Raw genomic sequence first — 21,872 nt, forward strand, 5'->3', positions numbered from 1 at the left:
AAATAACAGAATAATTGCTCTATGTTCAGGACCCACTTTACTCAGTTACAGTAAAAGGTTATAGAGGCAGTGTGACCTGTGAGACCCTGTGACCTTCACCCAGTATCTAAGTCTTATATTACAGATTCATTCTATAAATGTGTCTTAGTCATTACCTCATTTTAAGACTATTCCAAATTTAGGTAATACTGATGTGCATTTAGCCAGGAATACACTCAGACCCAAATTTCAGGAGAACAAGATCTACCCGTTTTAGCCTCTGGTTTCTTTTTCATAACTGTATGTATAGATTTAAAAATACTTCAGTCATTGGAGTTCCTGTAGTGGCTCAGTGGTTAACGAATCCAACTAGGAACCATGAGGTTGCAGGTTCGATCCCTGGCCTTGCTCAGTGGGTTAAGGATCTGTCGTTGCCATGAGCTGTGGTGTAAGTCTCAGACATGGCTCAGAGACCGAGTTGCTGTGGCTCTGGCATAGGCTGGTGTCTACAGCTGTGATTCGACCCCTAGCCTGGGAACCTCTATATGCCACGGAGCGGCCCAAGAAAATGGCAAAAAGACAAAAAAAAAAAAAAAAAACTTCAGTCATTGACATAGTTGTAGAATTCTTAACTTTTGATAAACAATAAATAATTTTCAATATATATGCTATTTATCTGAAATTCAAATTTTGCTCAGTGTCCTGTATTTTAATTGCTAAATCTAGCAACCCTATTCCCTGGAGCTTCCAGTCTGACTGCCCATTAGCAGTTCTCAGACAAAATAAGCACCTTCTAAAATACACTGACAAGTTTTCAAATGGCAATAATAGACTGGCATAGTAATATGCCAAAGACTGATTCACTCTCAATACTGAATCCAAGTGATTGCTAACATCTTTGTTCTGATCTTCCTAAGAAAGGGAAAAAAGTTTGACTGCAGATTAGCAAATATGGGAAAACAGTACCCCAACACATAAACTTTGCTATAATTGCATCTCAAAGGTTCCCAGAAAAATTGTGGGATCATTGAGAAGATCTTTGTTGCAAGTAATAGAAAATGCAGAATTAAACTGGCTAAATTAGTAAGGAAATGCTAGAAAGCCTACAGCTGGAAGCCCAGAAACACAATGATGCTATAAAAACCCAGGTTCTCTCTACCTTTCCTTCTCTGCTTTCTTCAATATCCACTTCCTCTAAGGGCTGCTTTTCCCCCTTGTAGCAACATGGCAGCCTATGACTGTTGGAGCTACATACCTCCCTGTCTACATCCAGCAGGGGAGAAAGAAAAGCCTCTCCCTCTGATTGGACCAGCTCAGCACATCCCTCCACCCTTGGATGAGTAAGTGCCATTAAAGGATGCCATGTGTTAACAACTTTAGAAATCAGGGTTCCTCCTAGAGCCAGGGATGGGAAGGAGATAGAAACAAAAATGAGATTAGACAGGAGTTGGGGAGAATGAATGCCGAGTGGTAGACATCCAATAGGGCCCACTAGAAACTATCATTGGTTCTTTAATCTTTTATTCAAATAGGCCATTAATTGATGAAAAGCTGCCCTTAGTGTGTCTGTAAGTAAACTTATTCTGGGTGGTTTGCCAAGCCCCAGGGAAGCAAAACCAAATGAATTAAGTCTGCCTTTGGAAAAAAATACACTAATACCTATATTAGAAATGTAAGTAAACACTTCAGGAATTTAGTATGAAAACAGACATGTTCAAAGTCTTTCCTGAAACTTCCTTTCATGAAGGATAATAATAATAATGACACATTAAAGCAAATAAATCCTATCAGAAAGATTTTTACATTCATCTCATTTGAGTCTCACAAAAACCTAGGGACAGGACAAGTATTATTAGTCCCTTTTTTTTTTTTTTTTTTGACATGGAAACTGAGCCCCACCCAAATTAAGAGATCTGTCCACAGTCACATTACACTGGAAAACAGAACAAGTGTGCAGTTCATTTTATCACACCTCTTGCTGCATGCATCTTTTTATATTGGCACAAAGACTCTGGTCTATATGTAATTCCTGACCCTAGCATGGCATTGGAGAATGAGGAAGTTGAGGAAGGGGGATTCTTTTAGAACTGTTGCTGTATAGATTTAATGCAATCCCTATCAAATTACTGATGGCATTCTTTACAGAACTAGAACTAATAATCTAAAATTTGTATGGAATCACAAAAGACCTCAAATAACCAAAACAATATTGAAAAGAAAAAACAGAACTGGAGGAATCAGGCTCCCTGACTTCAGAGTCTACAACAAAGCCACAGTCATCAAAACAGTATGGTATTGGCACCAAAAAAACAGAAATATAGATCAAGGGAACAGAATAAAAGCCAAGAAATAAACCCAAACACCTATGGTGAATTAATCTATGACAAAGGAGGCAAGAACATACAGTGGAGGAAAAATAGTCTCTTCAACAAATGGTGCTGGGAAATTTGGACAATTGCATGCAAGAGAATGAAATTAGAACATTGTCTAACACCATACACAAAAATAAACTCAAAATGGATTATAGACCTAACTCTAAGACCAGACACTATAAAACTCCTAGAGGAAGACATAGGAAGAACACTCTTTGACATAAATCACAGCAACATCTTACCTGATCCACTTCCTAGAACAAAGACAATAAAGACATAAATAAACCAATGGGACCTAATTAAACTCAAAAGCTTCTGCACAGCAAAGGAAAACATTAAAAAAACAAAAAGACAACCCACAGAATGGGAGAAAATTTCTGCAAATGACTCAACTGACAAAGGTTTAATCTCCAAAACATACAAATACTTCATGCAGCTCAACAACAACAAAGCAAACAACCCAATTGAAAAATGGGCAGAAGACCTAAATAGGCATTTCACCAGAGAAGACAACAGATGGCCAGCAGATACATGAAAAAAATGTTCAACATCACTAATTATTAGAGAAAGGCAAATCAAAACTACAATGAGGTACCACCTCACACCAATTAGAGTGGCCATCATTAACAAGTCAGCAAATAACAAATTCTGGAGAGGATGTGGAGAAAAGGGAACCCTCTTTCATTACTGCTGGGAATGTAAATTGGTACAACCACTATGGAAAACAGTATGGAAATACCTCAGAAAACTAAATATAGAACTACCATATGATCCAGCAATCCCACTCTTGGGCATATATCCAGACAAAACTTTCATTGAAAAGGATACATGCACCTCTATGTTCATCGCAGCACTATTCACAATAGCCAAGACAAGGAAACAACCTAAATGCCCATCAACGAATGAATAGCTAGGAAGATGTGGTACATTTCTACAATAGACTACTACTCAGCCATAAAAAGGACAAAATAATGCCATTTGCAGCAACATGGACAGAAGTAAGTCAGAAAGAGAAAGACAGACACCATATAATATCACTTATATGTGGAGTCTAAAATATGGCGCAAACGATCTATCTACAAAGCAGAAAAGTTCATGGACATGTAGGACAGACTACAGGTGTTTGCTGAGGCGGGGGGGAGGGAGGGGGATGGATTCGGAGTCTGAGGTTAGTAGAGGAAAACTCTCGCATTTGGAGTGGACAGGCAATGAGATCCTGTTGTAGAGCACAGGAAACTATATATCTTATCACTTGTGATGGAACATGATGGAGGGTAATTTGAGAAAAAGAATGTATCTACATGTATGACTGGGTCACTTTGCTGTACAGCAGAAATTGACAGAACACGGTAAATCAATCATAATAAAAAAATTAAAAAAGAAATGCTGCTACATTTGAATTGAAAAACGCTGTATTACATTGGCAGTGGCCTTTACATAACACAATAATATGAGCAAAGTAATCCTACGCAAAGTCTTTATGGTTAAAGACTTTTCATCCATTGCCACTACACGAGTTAGAAATATTTTTATTACACATTCAGACACACACACATAGACTCAATTTACAAAGGAGACACTGAACTAGTTTAAGCAGGAAAGGAAATGCATTGGCTTCCCAAACTTAAAAGTCTAGGGTATCTCAATTTCAGAGGCTCAAAGAAAGTCACCAGTGCCCGATGTCTCACCATCTCCTGGCTCAGAAGACGACCTGGTGATAAGGTAGCTGCTATCTTTTCCAGAACAAAACCTCTGAGTATCAACACCAACAAAGGGAGTGTGCTTCTCCCTCAGCACTCCCAGAACTGCCTCCTTGTGACCCACTGGCTCTGACAGCAGTTGCCATGGAGAAAACACAGATCTCTGGTCCACCACACTGGAGTTAAATGCCTACCAACAGGGCCAGGACTGCAGTCAACTCCACGCAAAGCACATAGATTAAATAGTGAGGGAGAAGTGGTTACCTAGAGGAGAAACAACATCCTGTTTATGAAGAAGGGTGACTGGATGCTGGAAGACACAAATTAATGTATCTATTACATCCATGAGCAAAAACAAGAACCTATTCAAATCACGAGAAACTATCTGTATAGTACCACTGCATAAGTAATGTCTCCTTCAAGTCTTTAAAGAAACTGCACTATCCATCTTGATTATTCCCTTTGGGACAAAATTTACACAGGCAATCTGACTCAAGTACATTAAGACACAAACCCTGAGGTTTGAGGTTACATTTGTATTCAAAGAAACATACTACTCTATATGGCCATTCTTTATCTGACAGCTTAAGAATAATTAACTGGCTGATGGAGACAAAAAGAGGAGAGGTTCCTAAAGGTTATCAGCGTGAAGCAGAGAAGGGCCCTGGTTTATGGTGAGGGTCGGAAGCATCTGTCTCTGAAGCTGAAATGATTGCACTGACAGGTATAAATCTGATCATGGGGAGACTGCAGAAGAACTTGCACAGAAAGAAAAATCAAATGCAGTGGAAATCAAGCCAAAAAAAAAAAAAAAAACCAAAACACTTTCAGAGCTAGTCATTACTTAAGAGTTATTTGCAAAAGCTGCTTTGTCCTCTTAGAAGAACTAACCAGCTCTACATTAAAAGACGTGGTCACACTCTCACAGGCACCTGTCAGGTCTGGAACTTTACAGATGGCAGTCAATGTGGAGATATTTCAAGTGCCCTCATGTGAGCCTGCATCGTTTCAGTCCATTTTCCAAATGGCTCCAGACTTTATCTTGCTGGGTAAACTGCTTTCCGTCTCTCCCTTCTGTCTCTTCCTCTCTCCTTCACCCTTCCCTTCTGCCACAATATTTTTAAAAGAAGAATAAATGCATACTCCCTGAGGTTTCAGGCTCTAGACTAGAGACTGAACCAAGAAGAAGAAAATGAAGTTCTCAAATAGACACTATTTAAAATAATGCAAAAAGAATCAAATGTCAAAGACTCTATGTAACCTAAGATATGCAAGACTTCTACACAGAAAAACTACCAAATATTATTAGGAGAAATTTAGGGAGACCTGAATAAGCTGAGTGACCCAATGTTGGAAATCTTTCAATTCTTCACAAATTGATATGTAAATTTAAAATAATCTGTATCAAAATAAATCTAAATCTCAGCATCTTTGTTTTTAAGAATCTAGTTTTTAAATTTACATCTTTGTTTTACAATCTAGTTTTTAAATTTACATAGTAAACAAAAGGCCAGGACCAAGATAATGACAAAAAGGAAGAACAAAGTTGGAAAACTTACACTTATGCTAAAACTTCTTATACCAAGACACTGTAAGGCTACAGTCACTAACAGTGTAAGTATAGGTACAAGTACAGAGAAATAGAATAATGGAACAGAATATGGAAACAGACCCCATGTCTACAATTACTCAATTTATAACAAAGATGACATCAAAATGGAACAGGGAAAGAGTTATCTTTTCAATAAATGATACTAGGTCAATTGGGTTGCCATCGGAAAAACTTAAAGTTTTTAATCTTACTTAAATCATACCTCACACCATACATAAAAGTCAACTGCAGCTTTCACTGACATGTGGAATCTGAAAAAAGGACAGACGGAACTTCTTTGCAGAACAGATGCTGACTCACAGACATTGAAAAACTTATGGTCTCCGGAGGAGACAGTTTGGGGGGTGGGGGGATGTGCTTGGGCTGTGGGATGGAAATCCTATGAAATTAGATTGTTATGATCATTATACAACTACATATGTGATAAATTCATTTGAGTAATAAAAAAATGAAAAAAAAAGTCAACTGCAGATAGACTGTAAATATAAATGCAAAAGAAAAAAATACACATCTTTTAAAAGAAACAAAAGGACAATATCTTTATGACACTGAGGTAAACAAAATCTCTTAAGCAGGACAAAATGCACAAAGCATATGAAAGAAATTAATAAGATGAATGCTATTTAAATTCAGAATACCGTTTAAATTAAGAAATTCTGCACACCAACAAGACACCATTAGGACAGTGAAAAGGCAAGGCACAAAGTGGGAAGAAATACTTGAAATATATATCTATCCTACAAAGGATGCAAATCCAGAATACATAAAGAATGTTTGCAAGAAAAAGGCAGATCACTCAATAGAAAAATGGAAAAAATAATTCAATAGCCACTTCACAAAAGATGATATCCAAATGGCCAGTATATATACGAAGAAATATTCAACTTCATTAGTCATCAAAAACAAAAATGAGAGTTAAAATTTCATTGTGGCTAAAATGAAAAACACTGAAAGCACCAAGTATTGGTAAGCGTGTGGACTACCCAGAATTCTCAAACACTGCTTGTGAGATGATACACTGATATAACCACTTAAAAAAAAAAACTGAATATGTGCCTAGGCTGTGATCCAGAAATTTCATCCCCACATAGAGAGCCAACAAAAATGAATACACATATTCACCAAAAGACATGGAGATGTCTCAATGAGCTCAAAAGAGCATGATTCCTTACTCTCAAACCTAGAAAAGTCCCCAAATACCCATCAATAGCAGAATTCATACAGTGGAAAATTGTATTATGGTATTAATTGTTAGTATAGCTATTACATTTGTAGGGCTAGTGATGACTGAGAAGGAGTGTAAGGGAGGTTTCTAGGATGCTAGTAAAATGTGTACTTTTGACGTGGGTGCTGATTACACTGATTATAACTATGAACATATAATGACATGTTCACTTGGTAAAAATTCATTTACAATCTATGCACTTGTCCAAGAAGTTTCAAGTACTGGGGATAAAAAGGAAAAAAAAAAATGAAAAGGGAGAAGTGCTTACAAACACGCAGGAAATAAATGAATTGAAACGAGTCTGATATTGGTCACCATTTTCTGCTAATTGGCTATGACTTCATGTGACAGGCCAAGCAGAGAGCAGCCCGATCCTAAGGTAGTTCAAAGGGCAGTACCAAACTATGAAGATGCCCACAGATGCACAATTTCAGCATTCTCTCTCAGGGCTTGAGGAAGACACAAGAAAATGCTTCCTGGTCTGGTAAAGAGGGCCATTCTGCTAACACACTGTCTTTGGCTTAGTAGGGCAAGCCTTATCTACTCAATGATCTCATCCAATCTCATGGCTTTTCAAATGACATCTAGATGCTAATGACTCCAAAATGCATAAACTCAACTCAGAACTCTTTGCTGAACTTCAGAATTATATAGCTCAATTTTTTATGGGTCAAAATGGATGATTTCAGGAATTATCCTGAAATTCCTGGAACAACAGGTTAGGAATGCAGCTACAGTGGCTCAGGTCGCTGCAGAGGAATGAGTTCAATCCCTGGCTGAGTGCAGAAGGTTAAAGGATCCTGCACTGCTGCAGCTCTGGCACAGGTCACAGCTGTGCTAGGATTTGGTCCGTGGCCCTGGGATTTCCGTATGTCAAACAAGCAGTCATTAAAAAGGGGGGAGGGGTGATTTCAGGTAGCTCAACTTACAAATCAATTGCCTAATTTATATTTCTAATAACCATCTCTAATATTATATATCCAAACCAACCCTTCCCCTCCTGCATCTGCCTATTTTGATAGATGACAATCCTATTCTTCCTTTGCGCTAGCTGAAAACCTGGAGTCATCATTGACCCCTCTCTAAGACCACATACTGAATCCATCAACAAATCAACCCTGCCAGGTCTACCTTCAAAATATACCTAGAATCAGACACTTCTCTCCACCTTCACAATGTCACCTTGGTCCAAGTCATCATCACTGATGGCATGACTTCTTGCAATAATTTGCTCTGCCTTCTCCCTCCTCCTCCAACCTCCCATTTAGTTCATCCCAGCAGCCAAAAGCATCCTTCAAAATATTAAGTCAGGAGTTCCTGCCATGGCACAGTAGGTTAAGAATCTAACTTGGTTCAGGTCACTGGGCGGGGGGGGGGGGGGGGGTGCAGGTTCAATCCCCAGCTCAGCACAGTAGGTTAAAGGATCCACAGCTGCAGTGTAGTTCCAACTATGGCTGAGATTCAATCCCTGGCCCTGGAACTTACATAGCCGTGGGTGCAGCCATAAAAATAAATACTTTTTTAAGCTATGTCAGACTGGATCATTCTGCTGCCTAAAATCCTCCAGTGGTTTCCCACTCATTGAGAGTAGAAGCCAAAGTCCTACAATTGCTCACAAAGCCTAGGTCAACACCTCTCCAACTCAGACTCCCCCTTCTCCCCTTGCTCACTCCCTTCCAGACACCCCGGCCTTCCTGCTATTCCTCCAACAGGACAAGCACACTCCCACCACAGGGCCATCTTCTGTTCCTTTTGCTGGAAGCTCTACCTATGTCCACGCCACTTACTCCTTCCTCTCCTTCAGTTCTTTGCTTTTCATTGGGACCTCTCCTATCAACCATATTTAAAATTCAAAACTTCACCTAATAGACACTTTGTAACCACTTCCCTGTTCTCTTTTCCTTCACAGCACTTATCACCATCTGACATACTATGTATTTTACTTATCCACTGGTTTATTATAAACAAGTTAGAATATGTTTCATAAAGACATGGATTTGTTTGTTTTCTGTTGTGTTTCCAGCAGACACAGCAGACACAATATAAACAATCAGTAAATGCATGAATAATGAAAGAAGGGAAGAATACATCATAGACCCAGAATCCCTCCAGCCTCCCACTCTACTACTCTTAGGATATGACCTTTGTCCTCATGGCCCATGATGACTGCTCAATCTCTGACATCACATCCACATTCTAAGCAGCAGGACTGAGGAAAGAGGAAGAAAGGCATGCCCACTTTAAGGAGACTTCCAGAAATCCACACTTTATCTCTGTTTATTTCCCATCATCCATAACTTTCCCAACCTCAGCATTATTGACATTTGGGGCCAGATCATTCTTTGCTATGGAGACTGTGCTACACACTGCAGGATGTTTAGCAGCATCTCTGCCAGCATTCTACCAGTGCCAGCAGAATACACCAACCCACCGCTCACCCCCACCTCCAAGTTGTAACAACTAAAATATCTCTATACATTGCTAAATTTCCCAGGGAAGGAAGAATAACCCTGGTTGAGAACCACTGACTTAAGCTGAAACAAGATGGTACATATCACAACAGTCACTATCAGGTGGTAAAGCTGGGATTCTGAATTTTGAGATACAACAGGAGAATGGATGTTTGGTAAATACCTAGCTGCCTCTGCTGAGAAAAAAAATTACTCCTCCCCAGAGGCAAGCACTGTTGTCACTTTTTGGAGATAATTTCAGAGATACTCAATGCATTAAAAATTGCCTTAATTATATAAAGTGTAGCCTCTGTCATTGCTTTTTTTTTCTCTTAACAAAGCCATTTTTCTGGGATACGAAACGACCTTTCTACCTATATATTCAAGTTTTATTTCTGAAAGGTTCTCTTAAATTTCAAAACAAATTGTAAAACATACAGCTTAACTATTAGTTCAGTTTCCTTATTTAGGATACTCACCTTCATCATGAACACAAATTATGGGTATTTTAGACTTCCTGTGTCTGTCTTTGATATCTGTTTATTTTTGTCCTACTGTTTTAAAAATATATATATTCATAGTGAATAACATTTCACTTTCCTATGCCCAGGAAGGCCCCTTGGGGTCCTTCTCAGTTTCATCATATCAGAACTGCTCTATTATTGGAGAGAGCAATAGAAACTGCTAAAAGGTTACTTTTTCTGGACTTCTCTGCAACTATATGTGGCCATAAAATCAGGTTCTAGTGGATATCTTTGGGAGGGAATTCTGGAAAGTCTCTATTAAAAAATATACAGAAAGCTGGAGAAAGCTCTTATTATCCTCCCTTATGCCTGGAATATGGATGTGATGACTGATGCTCCAGCAAACCCCTGGATCAAGAGGTTACCAGAAAGATGGAAGCCACACACCAGGAAGGTGAGGCCGAAAAGCAGAAAACCTGATTTTTTAAAAACAGTGGAGCTGCTCACCACTTATAAAATCAATTACATACTCACAAATGTCAGCTGAAAAGAAAGATGCCTCTAATCAGAATGGCGCCAGTCTGGGGAGATGGTGGACTCAACATCCCCCCAAAACCACCTCTGGAGATTCTGCTTAGCCAGGAAAGCTTTTAAAGGGAAAGAAGGAAGTAATCTCAGTTAATCACGGAGATGGGGATCAGCGTCCTCACCCTCCCCCACTGTATGCAGGCTTGTCAACGTCTTGTGATTTTTCTTTAGACGCAGTCTTGTTCACACAATTTGTTCATGAGATTGCTGAAGGGGAAGCCGGGGAAGGGAGCTGGTCATCTGTTAATTATGTATTCTTCACTTCAGCTTCTTTGATCTACAGAAAGAGCCGACAAGTTAGGCAAGAGCATGTGTGATGAAAAGATCTGAAAGGTGAGCTTGGGTCAGAGATGAGTAGAGCTTGGGGGTGCCTGGTTTAAAAGTTAGTTACAGAAGTTCCCTTTCGGTGAAGCAGATTGGCATTACTGCAGTTGTGGTGTAGGTCGCAACTGCAGCACAGGTTTGATCCCTGGCCTGGGAACCCCCATATGCTGCGGGCACAGCCAAAAAACAAACAAAAAAAAAGTTAGTTACAATATAGCTCTGTTAAAGTGGGCAAGAAAGGGGGCTTCCTGGGAAGGGCGGTTTCCTATAAAGAGATGCTTTTAGAGCCACTATACCAACTCTGGATGGCAAACCTCTAGACTTCTCTTATGTGAGAGAGAAACAAACTTCTATTATTTTGGATGTTCTGTTAGATGCTCTTGAACTTAATCCTCAAACAATGGAGCTTTGTCCCTTAGGGTGTATTACTGCCTTCAGAACTGCTCTGTGAGCCTTGCCTGAGATCAGCAAAGATGTCCTCTCCTGATGGAAGAACCACTATTGGACTTTTACTACTGTTGACATCTCTCCCTCAAATATCACAGTTTGGAGTTACAAAGGTCTCCTAGTGTCCTTTAGGATGGAATTTGAGTTTTCTCAGTTTTGAGTACTCTCCTTTTGTTCTAAATGCAAGAGTATATAGATGGAATGCTTCCCTATTCCACTACTTTAAAACTGGAAGTGAAACCAAGTAGGGTTCTGTGGGTTCCTGGGCACACAAGCATTTCTGTGTCCCCTATTTCTTGTTTTTAGGGAATAAACTTCAGCCTCCGTGGCCTTCCCTAGGTTCCAAAGGGCAGGTTCAACCAACTGCTAATGCGGAAAGGGAGCAGATGCAAAGACCAGGGAGGAGCAGTCAAGAGACAATAATGCAAGTTTGGCACAGGGTTCTGGTCCCTCCTCAAGGAATATGGAACACAATATCTTGCATTCTTCTGCAGAACTGAACAGGGAAGATGTTAATGAAGTATTCTTCATTCCGGAAAGAAGACCAGCAGACCACTGAACACCAGCTTTGAAAACAATGCAAGCTTGCCTCTACCCTGATCCTTATTTGTAACCCAATTTTCTACTTCCAAAACTATAAAACCGCCTCCCAATCTCTCCTAAGGGGGGGGCACAATCTTTGAGGAATTAGTCTACTGTGACCCTCCTTTGCCTGGCAAAGCAATAAAGCTATTTTTTCTCCTTCACCCAAAACTCTGTCTCCGCGCTTCTATTCAGCACCAGTGAGCAGAGGCCAAATTCCGGCAACAGAAGGAGGAGTTTTTTTGTGTCTTTTTTAAGATAGAGAAGAAAAAGTTTGAAAACAGCAGAAGGAAATACAAGGGCACATTCTCTACTTCCAGGCTCTGATTTATAAGGGATACAAGTGTCACCCAAGAAGTGTGCAGAGCAAGCAGTATCTTCAGGGGAGAGCTTGTTTCTTTCAGGGTAAAAGTCCAGCACTCAAAGTAGAGGTTGAGGATACACAGCTATTAGCTAAATGATAACCTCAGCATTCCAAAGGCAGAACAAAAGGTTTGGAGCAGCAAGTGCATTGGGTGGTCGGAATTATAGGGTCATTAAGGGTCAAGATGAAAATGCGTGGCCTGGGAGACTGGGCTTTCGCAGTGACTGAGGAAAACCAGCAAGTGTCCTACCTCCAGGGGAAGGTAGGTTTATCTTGCCTACAACATTTGAGGAGATAGATCTATATTTGTATAGATATAAAACTTGGATCTGTTCTTGGGTGGCTGTAGGGTGAGAATGCTGAACTCTAACCACTTGATGTAGGTCCCCAGAAATTTGTCCCTATGGAGAAAGAATTTGGCAAAGAGACTGAGGGTAGTGAGGCAATTAAGCGTTTATTTAAAGAGAGAAGAGAGAGAACATAGGTGTGGAGAAATTATAAGCACAGGCAGGCTGGGTGGGGAGGGTGGAAAGGGCGAGAGACAGACAGAGACACACAGAGAGGAAGAGGGAGAAGAGGAACAACACATGCTTTGGAGGTCATTTAAATCACTTATGAAATGGACAGCACCAATGGCCTGGACCCAGCCAGAACCCAGACTGGGACTTGAACCCACAGTTTTACATTAGACTCACTCACCCGATGTCTGGACTCACTAAGGTTCAGGTTCTTCATGCCTCTGCGCAGAAGGAATTCAGTGAGAGACAAAGTGATAGGCAAGAAATAGATTTATTAAGACAGGACACTTGTGAGAGAGGCAAGAGGGCAGGCAAGGAGACTCTGCCCCAGGATCCGGTGGGCTACAGTTTATCCTCCAAGGGGAGAGGAGGTGGGAAAAAACTACCTCTTCCTCCTTCTTCAGTAGTAGCTCCTCCTGGGTATCCAGTAAGGTATGCATTCCAATCAGCAGAAGGGCGGTCCTCAAACTCCTGGCCCGTGGTCTGAACCTGAATGCAGGTCTCATCCCATCCCTACCCAATGACCTGAAGCAATTTCCACACCTCCACTAGTCAAGCAAGCCTGCCTTGTTCTGGTGACTTTCTTGAGCAATTAACTTACAGTGATCTCCCAATGTCCCCTAGATTTCCCCCTCAATCTATGATCCTTTACTGGGACTTCTACAAGTACCTGTGCCTCGTCCATCCCTGTCACTTGTGTGGGGGTGGTCCTTGCAGTGTCCTCTGGCCAGTTATCTTGCTTCGTCTGGCTTTGGTCTGACTCAGGGCCCCACCCTCAGGATGGATGGATTTTAGTGCAAGGGTCTCTGGGAACTGGACAGGAAGTACCATGGTCCGATGCCCCCCCTTCTCTGACCCCTGAGGAACCTTTCTGCAAGTGTGTAGTTCCGGAGGTCTCCTTAACCTCAAGAATGAGAAATAGATGATCTCTGTCTTTTATCCAAACAGGATGCAACTTTTATCTTGAAGTTATCTGTCCACAGAGAACAGATTACAGTTGCTCAGCCTGGGACCCATCTATCTCCTGCTTCAGACTCAAGTACTCACACACAAAGAGCTACTGTCTTCTGAGGTCTCACCATCTCTTTACAGCCTTGATAGTCAACACCTTCAGTCTTTCAATCCCTAACATTTACTGGAAATCTTCCCTCTATTCCCTTCCATTGTATTCAAAGGTACTTAACATAACTGCAACAATTAGAAATAATTTATGGAAAACCAAAGCCTAGGGAAAAAAAAAGGGCATTGTAGGCAGCTTCTGCTTTCCACCTCAACACCACCTCTCCTGAGGTAAGGAAACAACAACGAGGTGAACTGGGCGCAGGGGGGAGGGTGTGACAGGGGGAAATAGAAAAACACAAATTATTGTGTCGACTACTACCCTGCTCCCAAAGCACTCCCATGCTTTGATTCTCCACACCAGGGAACCACCTTCCCCCCTTCCTCTGCTGTGACTTCAGCCAAATCCCGCTTTTCATGTCAGCAGAGCAGTGATGTCTTCTTGAACCACAGAACCTCCCTACCCCTGGGCAACTCCCCCTGCTCTTATTCTTTATAGGCTCCTTTTGACCCTCATTCTTTGAGAACAAGGTTTTTTCAGTGCTGTTCAAGGAAAATCTCATCTACAACTTCAAAATACGAGACAAATCAAGAGAGTTAGTGTTCTGGCTGAAGCAGAGGCAAGGACCCTGAGCTCTGTGTACTCAGCCTCCTCTTGACCCTGCCATCCTGGCCTGACACTCCCCTGTCACACACTCGCCTCTCCTAAAAACCCTAGGCTAGGGTGGCCGACTCGCGCATTTGCCTAAGACTTCCTGGCTTTTAGACTAAAAGTCCCACATCCTGGAAACCCCCTCAGTTCCACACAAACCGGGATGGTTGGTCACCTAACCCTAAGTACACCTCCAGGATGGTTTAAAAATCACTGGTTTAAAAAATTCATTGCCCTTGTCAAAATACAAGCATTTCTGTCTTTTGAATAATCCAGTGAACTTTATTATATTTATAGTTATACAACCATCATCACAACATAATTTTAGAACATTTCTATCCCAATCCTCCAGTCCACCCCTCCCCTTCCCACCTGTCCCCTTTGGTAACCATAAGGTTTTCAGAGTCTGAGAGTCTGTTTCTGTTCTGCAAATAAGTTTATTTGTATCCTTTTTTTAAGATTCCACATATAAGTGATATCATAAGATGTTTGTCTCTCACTGTCTGACTAAATGGAACATATATACAATGGAATATTACTCAGCCATAAAAAAAGGATGAAATAATGGCATTTGCAACAACAGAGATGGACCTAGAAATTATCATACTAGCTGAAGTTAGACAGTGAGAGACAAGCATTTATAATAAAGGTAATATTTTAAGCCATGTTTGGTCAATGCCAGTTTAGTATGAATTAGTTCATCAGCTACTTTCCAAATGGCAGCCAGGTAAAGAATAGGATTTGATGACGAAAAGGTTGGGCATGGGAGCCTCTTTAGCATCCCCTTGTTAAAATAAAATTCATTTACCCAGTTTTCCACAGAGACACCCCCCTTGGAGCACCTCTGTCATTCAAATGGCACATGGAGCTATACCTGCCCTAAATGGAAGAAGCTGAGGCAGGAGATAGATGTCTCCAGGCTAGACATTTATAATTAACCTCTTTTTTATATTTCTTTTTTTTTTTTTTTTGGATTTTCTAGGGCTGCATCTGCAGCATATGGAGGTTCCTAGGCTAGGGGTCGAATTGGAGCTGTAGCCACCAGCCTATGCCACAGCCACAGCAATGTGGGATCCAAGCCACATCTGAGACCTACACCACAGTTCATGGCAACGCCGGATCCTTAACCCACTGAGCGAGGCCAGGGATTGAACCCACAAACTCATGGTTCCTAGTCGGATTCGTTAACCACTGAGCCACAACAGGAACTCCTGGACTCTGCCTTCTGTAGACACTTTAATAATGTGAAATATATATATATTATATATATTATAAATACAATATATATAAAAGAACATATATAGTCATATATGCATGTATGCATATATATGACTGGCTCACTTTGCTGTACAGAAGTTGACAGAACACGTAAATCAACTGTAAATAATGGAAAAAATAAAAATCTTTAAAAACTAAACACTTATTTGCCTCACTCTTAAAAAGGGGGGGGGGGACAGCAGGAGCAGAGAGGGGCTAAGTCCTGCTTGGGCAAAAGATTGCATACTTCCCACCCTTGGGTCAGGGAGATCCCAACCACACATGCACAGAAAGACCCATCAAGGTCAGAAAGCATAGGATACCAGGCTATAATAAGTCCTGGTAACCTTCCCATAGAACCTTGCTCTGAAATCCATCTTGGCCAAAAGATGCACACACATATTGGGGAGGACCTTGGGTCTGGTCAGGTGTGAGAAATAAAATAAGGTAACTGGCCAAAGAGAAACAAAGACCCAGAAGAACTGCCCCTGTATAAGTGATAAACACCCTTTTTGGTACACTTGTTAGCAGGGGTGTCCGCCCTCCTCTCTGAGTGTGCTGTTTTGCTACTACACTGCTTCCCTGCGTGCTCTCCCACAGGTTGTACTGTGTCTCTAAGAATAAACTTTGTACCTGTTTTTACAGTCTCTGCCTCCTTGAAACACTCTTGCTCTCAAGGCGGGGGGGGGGAGCAGGAACCAGGGCAATTTTCTGCTGTTAGCCTCTAGCCCAGTTTTCACCCAGGCTGCCCAGGTTCAATTCCTGAGCAGGAAATTAAGCTCTCGCTTGAGGCCATCACTCACTGCTGTCTCTCAGAGATCAAAGGGAGATAGGTGCTTGGGACATGAGTACTCACCCCAATGCGGCACCTACTCCCCTGCCCAAGCAGCTGTCTCCTCTGCCCCTATGACAAAATATGTACTCAGGGCCGCAGAAGAGACTAAATCTAAGGGCCCACATGGGGATCAAGCCTTGACTTCATTAGACCAGCTCTCAAACCAAACTAACCAGCCATAGAGAAGCCTGTAAAATTGACTTGGAAAAGCTTTCAGGCACAAGAGCCTCTCACAGCAGCTGGAACCAAGGCTCAAATGAGAGAATGAGTGCCCAGCAGAGAAAGGGACCATTCGAAGATACCCAGATGATCCTTTCTATTGGCAAAGTAGTCCAGATGCTCACGCAGTTTTAATTAAGCTCAATTCTAATTAATCTGTGACCTTATTGAAAGCCACTGTTTCCCTGAGCCTCTCAAGCCTCTCCAGACTCAGATGCCCTTTCCCTCTAAGTAGAATGCAAAGGTCTGTTTTTCTTATTAAGTTTAATTGAAAGAGGACTGAACCATGGTCGTTCATAAACAGGGAACTCTCCACCAACAAAACTGGTAGGGCAGAGGTGGGGGCAAAGAGGCAGCCGAGACATAGCACGGCTTCTACAATCTGGACGATGATGAAAGGCTGTGTCCAGCCTGGACCACTTCAAAGACAACCCATCAGACCTCAGACACCTGACAAATTGAAAGCAGCACGCTGGATTTAGAAAAGGTGCACTCAGCGTGGCAGCAATGAGGCCATGGAGAAATGGGTATGCAGGGAGGTGAGAGAGGAGCAGCATAGACAGGAAGCAGCAGTGAGAGGGTTAAATCCAGCCCCTGCCCTGGAACCCAGCGTGTCCCACTCCCACGCCAGGGCTCACTGAGGGCTGGGAATGACTGGCAGATGTCTCCAGATGTTGAGCCCCTCTGCCCTGGCTGGGGCTTGGGGGAGCCAGAGACACCAGGCCAGCTGCCACCGGCTGTGAGCAGCCTGCCCCATTTCCCCAGTATGCTCTGGGCAGTAATCAGTCTTACCTGCGCCGTGTTAAATGATGTTGGAAAAGTGTTAAAAATGTTTGGAGGGGAGTTCCCGTCGTGGCGCAGTGGTTAAGGAATCCGACTAGGAACCATGAGGTTGCGGGTTCGGTCCCTGCCCTAGCTCAGTGGGTTAATGATCCAGCGTTGCCGTGAGCTGTGGTGTAGGTTGCAGACGCGGCTCGGATCCCGCGTTGCTGTGGCTCTGGCGTAGGTTGGCGGCTACAGCTCCAATTCGACCCCTAGCCTGGGAACCTCCATATGCCACGGGAGCGGCCCAAAGAAATAGCAAAAAGACAAAAAAAAAAAAAAATGTTCGCAGGCACTGATAGAAATCCATTCATCACCCCAATCTAACTCTGAAACTGCATCTGTGCTGCTTTACTTTTTTTTTTTTTTTTTGTCTTTTTGCCTTTTCTAGGGCCGCTTCCCACGGCATATGGAAGTTCCCAGGCTAGGGGTCGAATTGGAGCTGCAGCTGCCGGCCTACACCCCAGCTCACGGCAATGCCGGATCCTTAACCCACTGAGCAAGGCCAGGGATTGAACCTGCATCCTCCTGGATGCTAGTCGTATTCATTTCCACTGGGCCATGACAGGAGCTCCCTGTGCTGCTTTTCTATCAGAACAAATACCCCCACCAACCACAACTAATCACCATGTAGAGAAAATGTGGGCATGGTGTAGAAAATGCTTTTTGCATCACCAGGTCGGTCTTTTATTGTCAAGGATATATCAGGGTGATCTGTTGAAACCTGAATGCACGTGGGTGGATCTGAGTATGTGACTCTCCCCCAAAGCTTCTAATGAAAATATTTCTACAGCTTCCTCATGTTTTTAGGGTAAACATCAAAGTCCTTACCAGGACTTGCAGGACCTTCTAGGGGCAGACGTCTTAGTTGCTCATGATAGACCCTCTCTACCTGGACTCAGAGAACCTCTGGGAGAGACAGAGGCTCCATTAGAACCTCCACAAGGAACGCCATCCAGCAGACACCTTCATATTAGCCCCGAGAGGCCCATTTCTGACTTCTTACCTCTGAAACGCTAAGAGAATAAGCTTGCGTTGTTTCAAGACACTTAGTTTGTGGAAATCAGTTACCACATCCTTATGAAACGACTGTACAACTGCCTTAGCTCGTGCTGTTCCTTCAGCAGGGAGCATATATCCCCTTGCCCTTCCTGTCCCTTCATATCTCAGCTCAGGCACCCCTTTCTCATAGGAGCTGCCTCTGACCTCCAGACCAGGTCAGCTCCTCCAGTGTCCTTTTTTTCTTTTTTTTAGGGCTGCACCCATGACACGACACATGGAGGTTCCCAGGCTAGGGGTCTAATCAGAGCCACAGCTGCTGGCCTACGCCACAGCCACAGCAACTTGGGACCCGAGCCACGTCTACTACCTACACCAAAGCTCAGGGCAACGCCGGATCTTTAACCCACCGAGCAAAGCCAGGGATCGAACACACAACCTCATGGTTCCTAGTTGGATTTGTTTCTGCTGCGCTGCAACGGAGACTCCCCAGTGTCCTTTCTTACTCCCTTACTCCTCTCCTTCACTGCATGCCCAGCCTGTCCCTTGTCCACTGCATTCAGGAAGCCTCTCCTGAACACCTCCTAGGGCCAGCACTTCAGAGACAATGAAAGAACAAGGCAAGTCAGGGATCTCCTGCTCTTCCAGAGCTCCATGCTCTGCCCTCACTTCATCTTCACGTACCCTGTAAAAGAGACCATTTCCTGCCTGTTGCACCAGGTGACAGTGGCCCGGCCTGTATGGGCCCTGCTCTGAGCGCCACTCCGACGGAGGAAGGCGGCCGTAGAGGATGTTATTGGCTGGCATTTTCCAAACGCTGCTCTGACGGGGCTATGGCATCCTGACCTTCTTCTCTGTCAGGAGACACTGCCTTTTCCCGACAAGAGGGCTGTTTTGCCATCTAGTCCTCCAGTGTCTGTATCACAGGATCCTGCACCCTTTCTGGAAGTTTCCTCTAACTGTTGGCAACCACCTCTCTGCAAAATGGAGATACAGACACCGCCTTTTGTGCCCTTTCTCCCTCTTCCATCCCCCCTCCGGAAGCCTGTCTGTGCCCTTCCCAGCCCCAGACACCTGACCCACATCCGAAACAATCCCTGAGGTATTTGTCCTCTCGGGATGATTTCAATTTTCTAAGAGTTCCTCAAAGGTGAAAATACTTCGAAGTTAAAAGCAATGTATGGCTAAGGATAAACATTTGGGCATGATGCCTGGTGACGAGGAAAAAAACTTTAAGGTGGAAAGTTTCAGCTAGTGCCTCAAATCATCTCCCAGAGGTGGGCTGGGACCCCCCACGCACACCGGTGCCCCACCTGCTTCCCGAAGGGCTCTGAGGTTGAGCCATCGGCAGGGAGCAGGGACCCAGTGGTGGGCACATGCTGAGAGTTTCATTACAAAACAGAGACTTGCTGGAGATGGCAATGGAGACAAGCAAAGGATGGAGCACGTTAGAACAACTGCCCAGAGCCATATCTGGTGCTGGAGGGCCTGTGAATGAGCGGCTGCAGCCTTGAGCTTTGCTGGCTCAGCCACCCTCCAAATATCTGGAATGGCTTATTTTTTAAGAATTTTAATGTCTAGATAGCAAAGCAATAGTGTGAAAATGAGACTCTACCATTTCTTTTTCTTTTTTCTTTTCTTTTTTTTTTGTCTTTTGTCTTTTCTAAGGCTGCACCTGCGGCATATGGAGGTTCCCAGGCTGTGAGTCCAATCAGAGCTGTAGCCGCCAGCCTACACCAGAGCCACAGCAACACCAGATCTGAGCCACCTCTGTGACCCACACCACAGCTCACGGCAATGCCAGATCCTTAACCCACTGATCAAGACCAGGGATCAAACTCACAACCTCCTGGTTCCTAGTCAGATTTGTTAACCACTGAGCCACAACGGGAACTTCGAGACTCTATCATTTTTAACAAGGCCCTTTTCAATCCGCAAAGAACAGCCCCATGGATCAAGAAATTATTCTCATTAGTCACTTTCCAGCCTCCTGCCCCTGGATTACGCTAGGCTGCAGCAGAGATGTAGGACCACAGTTAATAAAATAGCATTATGGATAGAGGCTGCAACAGTGGGCACAATTAGGATCCACCCTGGGAGCCCATGCACATACTCTGCCCCCCAGCATCTCCAACCTCCTGCCTTAGGAACCTTCCAATTCTCAAAAGTAACCCAAGTGAGAATATAAGCCCACTACTGGTTCGTAAGTGTGTGACATCAGCCCTTTCATGAAAGAGGTCAAGGAGACACCAGCTGAGTGTGATACACCAGAAACAGCACAACGTGGAAAGAGCTTGGGCTCTGAGATCAGACAGAACTAGGTCAGAACCGGGCTTCTCCTCTTGCCAGCTGTACGACCTTGGGTAAACTAACTTCCCTTCTCTGGGCCCTGGTTTTCTAATCACTGGACTGTGGATAATAATGTTGTTTTGCATAACTGTGGTGAAGATTAGAGAAAATGTGTTTCAAACACATATCCTGGTACCTGTCACTTAATAAATGGTATCAATTGGTATTGGAAATAATGAGCATTGGGAATAAATACGCATACATGTTCTCCCCTTTCTCTCCTTCTCTCCCCCCTCTCTCTCCATCTCTCTCTCCCTCCCTCTCTCTCTCCTCCCCCACCCCACCTCTCCCTTTTTTTCTCTCTCCCCCATCTCTCTCTCTCCCCCTCTCTCTCTCCCCATCTCTCTCTCTCTCTTCCCATCTCTCTCTTCCCATCTCTCTCTCTCTCTTTTCCCATCTCTTTCTCTCTCTTCCCCCTCCCCATCCTTCTCCCTCGCTGAGGTTGGACCTACCACAGTCCTCCTGCTATTTTTCCCTTCAGATGCCTACATGACCAGTCATTCTCTCAAAAAGAATGTATCAACTCAGACCAGGTGCTGAGCAATAAACTAGGTCATGTTGTAAATGCCATCATTACTGCTGTCAGCAATAACTGATTTCAGCTTTCTGACACAAATCTAGCTGCTCTGTGTTCTGCTGCCATCAGGGAGCAGCCTTACACGGGGGACCCTTCCCTCCCTAAGGGAAACATTTGGGGGCGATGGGAGGAATGGCTCTAACGTGGGCCCAGGACAGAACAGCTGGAAGTGGCCTCCCTAATTGGCAGCTTCCCGTATCATGACAGGTTTGAGGCAGATTATGACAGCAGAAAGGGCTCAGGCAGGGACAGAGTGGCAGACAGCACTGCCTCGGATGGAAGTTTCCGCAGGCTTCCAGATGGAGCCGCTCCCCTTAACCTGCAAGTTCATCGAGGCTCCAAAACACCCTTCCTGGGACTCCCAGGGCCATACATCACTGCCAGTGTGCCTGCCAAGTCCAGCTCTACAGAAGCACCTGGAAAAGGCCAGGCAGCAAATGAGTGCAGGGAGGACAAGAGGGAAAGACAGATGGCTGGG

At 43.4% G+C, this 21,872-nt stretch overlaps 1 protein-coding gene across 2 annotated transcripts in view; it reads right to left on the reverse strand.

Annotated features, from left to right (window-relative positions):
* The window catches only part of LOC110259278 (uncharacterized), a 312,263-nt gene that overhangs the window by 233,807 nt on the left and 56,584 nt on the right, over positions 1-21,872 (reverse strand). Inside the window, exon 2 of one of the 2 annotated variants that reach the window (XR_014837071.1) lies at positions 10,337-10,449. The exons of the other annotated variant lie outside the window; for it this stretch is intronic. The gene's annotated coding sequence lies outside the window, so the exon portion shown is untranslated. The remainder of the gene's footprint in view (positions 1-10,336; positions 10,450-21,872) is intronic. 2 annotated transcript variants of the gene reach the window in all.

Source organism: Sus scrofa, chromosome 2 (genome assembly GCF_054392235.1).
Source record: "Sus scrofa isolate SSC_HxYL_T2T_F1_AM1 chromosome 2, Sscrofa_HxYL_maternal_Yorkshire_Landrace_v2.0, whole genome shotgun sequence".
Taxonomy (NCBI): domain Eukaryota; kingdom Metazoa; phylum Chordata; class Mammalia; order Artiodactyla; family Suidae; genus Sus; species Sus scrofa.